Genomic DNA, 5861 nt, shown 5'->3' on the forward strand with positions numbered 1-5861 from the left:
TAACCCAAAGGTAAAAGTGAAACTCGTTAAATTTCATTCATGCAAAATAAAAGGGAAACACTTGAGTCCAGAGGGATGATATATTCGTTTTTATACGCCCGTCGTCTTTTAGACGGGACGTATTATGGTATACCGTTGTCCGTCCGTCCGTCTGTCCGTCCGTCGTCCACACTTCGGACAATAACTCAAAAACGCTTTCACCAATTTCCATGAAACTTAAGAGAATTGTTTATATCTATTCACGTAAGCTCCCTTTCGTTTTTTTTTAATTTCAGATTTTAAGTTTTGGATTTATGGGGCTTTATTCATATAAAAGGGGGATTTTTAACACTTCGGTCAATAACTCAAAAAGGCTTTCACCAATGTCCATGGAACTTTGGTGAATTGTTTATATCTATTGATGTAAGCTCCCTTTCCATTTTTATAAATGTTAAAAGAGCAACGGGCGTATCATGCGCTAAAGCGCAGCCCTTTATTCAGATTATACAATACAAGAGTGCACACGTTGAAATGTCTCGCATGCTTTACTAATCATTGATATTATGCTGATAGTCCTTTAAAGCTTCATTACAACTGTCACACAAACTTAACATTAACCAAGTAAACTAAACATTGACCAATGAATCATGAAAATGAGGTCAAGGTCAGATGAACGGTTCCAGGCAGTCATGTTCAGCAAACAAATCTTCCATACAACAAATATAGTTGACCTATTGCTCATAGTTTAAAAAAACCAGACCAAAACAAAACCTTGACATTGAGCCATGAACTGTGAAAATGAGGTCAAGTTAAAAAAAAACCTGTGTGACTGACATAAAGATCATAAAATATTTCCATACACCAAATATAGTTGACCAATTGCATATAGTATTAGAAAAAAAACCAAAAAACTTAACATTGACCACTGAACCATAGAAATGAGGTCAAGGTTAGATGACACCTGCCAGCTAGACATGTTCACCTTACAATCATTCAAAATACTAAATACAGTAGACCTATTGCATACAGAATAAGAAAAACAGACCAAAACACAAAAACTTAACTGTAACCACTGAACCATGAAAACAAGTCAAGGTCAGATGACACCTGCGAGTTGGACATTTACACCTTACAGTCCTTCCATTCACAAAAAATCCTAGACTTATTGCTTATATAGTATCTGAGATATGGACTTGACCATCAAAACTTAACCTTGTTCACTGATCCATGAAATGAGGTCGAGATCAAGTGAAAACTGTCTAACGGGCATGATGACCTTGCAAGGTATCTTTTTCAGCATCTATACGTTCGTATATAAAAAATCATTTTGATAGTGGTAAACATATGACATACCAAACATAGTTATCCTATTACTTATAATGAGAGAGAATTTAACATTACAAAAAATCTCATTTTTTTTTCAAGAAGTCACTGAACCATGAAAATGAGGTCAAGAACATTGGACATGTGACTGACGGAAACTTCTTAACATGAGGCATCTAAATACCAAAGATGAAGTATCCAGGTCTTAAACCTTCTAAAATATGAAGTTTTTTAGTAGTTAACTAACGCGGCTTCCATTGCGGCCAGATCACTGTCTCTTTGTCCCTTTCTGCAACAAAAGTAGCAGGCTCGACAAAAATGCAGAAACTTATTAATCATACAACAGTGATATTGCTTTGAAACTTTTTTTTCATGAAAACAACTGAGTCAATAATCTGATTTTTTTACTAAATATGGTGACATTTCACTTGTGCACATTTTAACGTTGATGAATATTGTGCATTTCAAAATCCTCTTTTTACTACACAGTCAGCTTCAGTTTCATTTATTCAATCCTGCATAAGTTCAACAAAAATGTCTGCTAATAAACACTTGAACCACCTCCGTTACCATTAACATATTCTGTACATAAATGTATCTCTCATAACAAATTTCATATACATTGCTGATTCCAGTTATCAAAATTTTCATCCTTCAGTAAAAATATTCTGCTGACAGTGTACTGAAAATAAAAAAAAATATCTTGTTATTAAATTTAGTTTGTTGATTCAATTGAAAAGTAATGATGAATGATAATTATAATATATTATATTTCATTGTTATTGGCATCTTTGACCAAAATATGGTCTGCTGCAGTCATTCTCTTATCTGAAGAAAATGGTCAATTTTATTAAATCTCTTCATTGTCATGGATATGATGCACATCATGTAAGAGTTAATTCCCTTATATTGTTTTTTTTCTTTATAAATTAATTTTAAATTACAGTACCCTTCATTCTTGAAATTTGGTTTTACATCCAAATGAAACTATATTGAAATTATACAGCATAGATAATACTATAAAATCTTTAAACTATTAAAAGTATACCATTTGGCCTTAAAGTTTGTGTATGATTTGACCTATAAACTATAAATTTTAACTTCCATTCCCAATTCATTCCATTGGCAATTTTCTTGTCTGACTGTTAAATGTAAGATATTTTCAGTCTATTTCCTTATCAAAATAGTTTTAATACATGTACATAATCATGATAATGTCTATCATGTTTTGTTTCATATTTGAGGGATTGAAATCATAGCGCATTATAAATAACCCACTGTTTTTATCCTGAACAGACACATTTGGATTACTTACCCTTAATATATTCTAGTCATATTGTTTTGTATTAACAAAATAATTTTGCTTTTTACATTACTCGTTGTTCACTCTTTATTTACTGTTTTCCTGCTGTATGTACATTTTGTATATCAATCATACATGTGCATGTACTGCAATTGTTTTTGTTGATATATAAAAGTCCTCTGTTTTGAATTTTTGATTCATAGTGAACATCTTTCTCCATCCTGTAAATATAAAGCAAATGTACATACAATTACTAAATAAGCTGAATATTTATACTAAATTATTCAACGCAAAATTAAACTTTGCATTGTTATTATCAACACATGAATACAAATTTGCCAAATAAATTACCAAGACAAAACATATTTTCTTGCTCTAATGAAAACCCACTGGTGGCCGTCGACTGTTGTCTGCTCTTTGTTTGAGTTGCTGGTTCTTTGACAAATTACCCATTCCCATTCTCAATTTTATATATTTATTATGTATTAGAAATTGTTATGCCTCTAGCATTTCTGCTCAAAACATAAAAGTTAAATTTGTAATATATCCTGCCATTCCTGCTCATGGGGATACATGTTAATGTGTAAGCCAAAAAAGTGTCCCATGAAATTGTGTCCTCTAGAACATTATTTCACAGTTCATCTGTGAAATTTTGTTCATGGGACAGAATATCACATTTGTAAACTATAAAATAGTGTCTCCCTTAGTGAAAAATTGTCCCTAGTACTTGCACATAATTTCATGGATGTTTTATAAAAAAGATGTCACAAAGGACAATATTTCATAGTGTAGCTATTTTTTTCTGTCCCTAAAGAAGGGAAATAATTTAGAAATCATTGAAATGTTTTAATCAAATAGTTATTAAATCATAATTGAAATTTAAATAAAGACAACACAGATGTGTCTCGATACTAATATTATTCCTGACATTATTGATCTTGTTAAAAAGGACAATTCATAGCTGTTAAATCAATTCATAGATTCCTATTGCATGTATTGTATATTTAAAAACAAATGTCAATTTATTCTTTTTATTTTTTGTTAAATATTTTTTTTGGTATTAGACAAGAATTTTATGCAGTATGGACATGATTTAAATATAAAAAAATGTCCAACGAAGGTCACAATAGAATATTTTGTCAAGGGACACTTTTACATAGAAGTGGACAATATTATATAATAAAATTATGTTCTGGACCATATTTCATAGGTCATATCTGTGAAATTTGGTGCATGGGACATCATTTCATGGGGGACACTGTTTAATCCTACAAATGCATGTGTAAGCTCTCAAATGGGTGGGTGATTCAGTGGTTAATTTCAATGAGTAAATTTCTTTTAAAATATGAGATATACATTTAGACATGTTAGAGAATGGCTATCTAATTTTTATTTTTTTTTATATGGAAAAGAGAAGTCTGTGCCCGTGATCGCTTTCCCTTTGTATATTTTGTTAATGAAAGATTTTATTTTTATGAATATAACATTTTGGTGTATATGAAATCAGGGACACAAATATCATGAACAGATGAATATGTTTTTCCAAATGAAATATTATACCAGGTATAAAATAGCCAACAGTGAAAGTAGGTGTCTTTAAATACATTCCAATGATTTAGTTGATGGACTTTTGAGTTGAACCCGAGACGTTCAGCAGAATTCGTGAAGCCTCAGTAGCCTATAATTTGGGGCCTTGAAATACCCCCCCCCCCTTTTTAGAGAACTTACAATCGGCATAAGTGCTTTCGAATTTTATTCATTTTGGTTCGTATTTACAGTTAGAGGTTTACAATGTTCTTTTATATGAGCAAGAAGTGTTTGCGTGAATATTTTCCATGGAGATCGTGAAGAACACTATGACCAGTTTGAAAACGGATGTTGACAACTTGTGTGGGTATAATATTTCCGGAGACAAGTGCGGATACCTAAGACCGAAATCCGAATGTAATACACCAGTAAATAGTTGATTCAACCATCAATACTAGTAACAGTATATGTCAGAAAAGGAAAGGATGATATATTGGATTTCAATTTTCATGTTTGATATAATTTTACACTTTATTTTTGCCGTTTACCTAAATCATTTCTTTGGATCCGACTTATTTGATAATAATTAACTGAAATATCTGGAATAAATCTTTACCTTTTGTGTTGTTTATCATGAGTTTAAGCATCCAACAATGTCATAAATGCAACTCTTCAGCATGAAATGCCAAATCCAACGTCAAATAATGGCCGCCATTACGTGTTGACAACGTCGTCTAGTGAACCGTATCACTGAGCGGCGAAATCCTTACTCAGGCCCTTCCGGTTGTCCTACTGGATTATACCCCAACATTTGTATTCATGTCAACACCGAAATGCTGACTACTAACCTTTTAAATGATGATAACGTAACAATGATTAGACCCCAACATTTGTATTCATGTAAACACTAAAGTACTGACTACTAAACTTTTAAATGATTATAACGTAACAATAATTAGACTTCAACATTTGTATTCATGTCGACACTGAAGTACTGACTACTAACCTTTTAAATGATGATAACGTAACACTGATTACACCCCTACATTTGTATTCATGTCGACACCGAAATCCTGACTGCTAACCTTGTAAATGATAATAACGTATTATTGGTTAGACGCAAACATTGGTATTCATGTCAACACCGAAATGCTGACTACTAATTTCTTAAATGATGATGACGTAACAACGATTAGACCCCAACTCTTGTATTCATGCCAACACCGGATTGCTGACTACTAACCTTTTAAATGATGATGACGTAACAATGATTATACCTTAACATTTAAATTCATGTCATCACCGAAATGCTGACTACTTACTTTGTAAATGATGATGACTCAACAATGTTTAAACCCCAATATGTGTATTCATGTCAACACCGAAAATCTAAATACCAACCTTGTGAATGATGATAACGTAACAATGATTAGACCCCAGCATTGCTTTTCATGTCAACACTGAAGTACTGACTACTAACCTTTTAAATGATGATAACGTAACAACGATTAGACAACTACATTTGCATTCATGTCAACACCGAAATGCTAACTACTAACCTTTTAAATGATGATAACGTAACAATGATTGGACCCCAACATTTGAATTCATGTCAACACCGAATTGCTGACTACTAACCTCTTAAATGATGATGACGTAACAATGATTAGACCTTAACATTTAAATTCATGTCATCACCGAAATGCTGACTACTTACCTTGTAAATGAT

General features: G+C 32.1%; 1 long non-coding RNA gene across 1 annotated transcript; it reads right to left on the reverse strand.

The window, feature by feature from the left end:
• Positions 1 to 1693: 1693 nt before the first annotated feature.
• LOC143051458 (uncharacterized) lies at positions 1694 to 4497 on the reverse strand. Its single transcript, XR_012970784.1, has 3 exons — positions 4334 to 4497; positions 2618 to 2826; positions 1694 to 1984 (listed from the first exon to the last, which is right to left on the reverse strand). It is a non-coding gene; the product is annotated as an uncharacterized LOC143051458 (long non-coding RNA).
• Between the last annotated feature and the right edge of the window lie 1364 nt (positions 4498 to 5861).

This window comes from Mytilus galloprovincialis, chromosome 11, assembly GCF_965363235.1.
Source record: "Mytilus galloprovincialis chromosome 11, xbMytGall1.hap1.1, whole genome shotgun sequence".
NCBI lineage: Eukaryota > Metazoa > Mollusca > Bivalvia > Mytilida > Mytilidae > Mytilus > Mytilus galloprovincialis.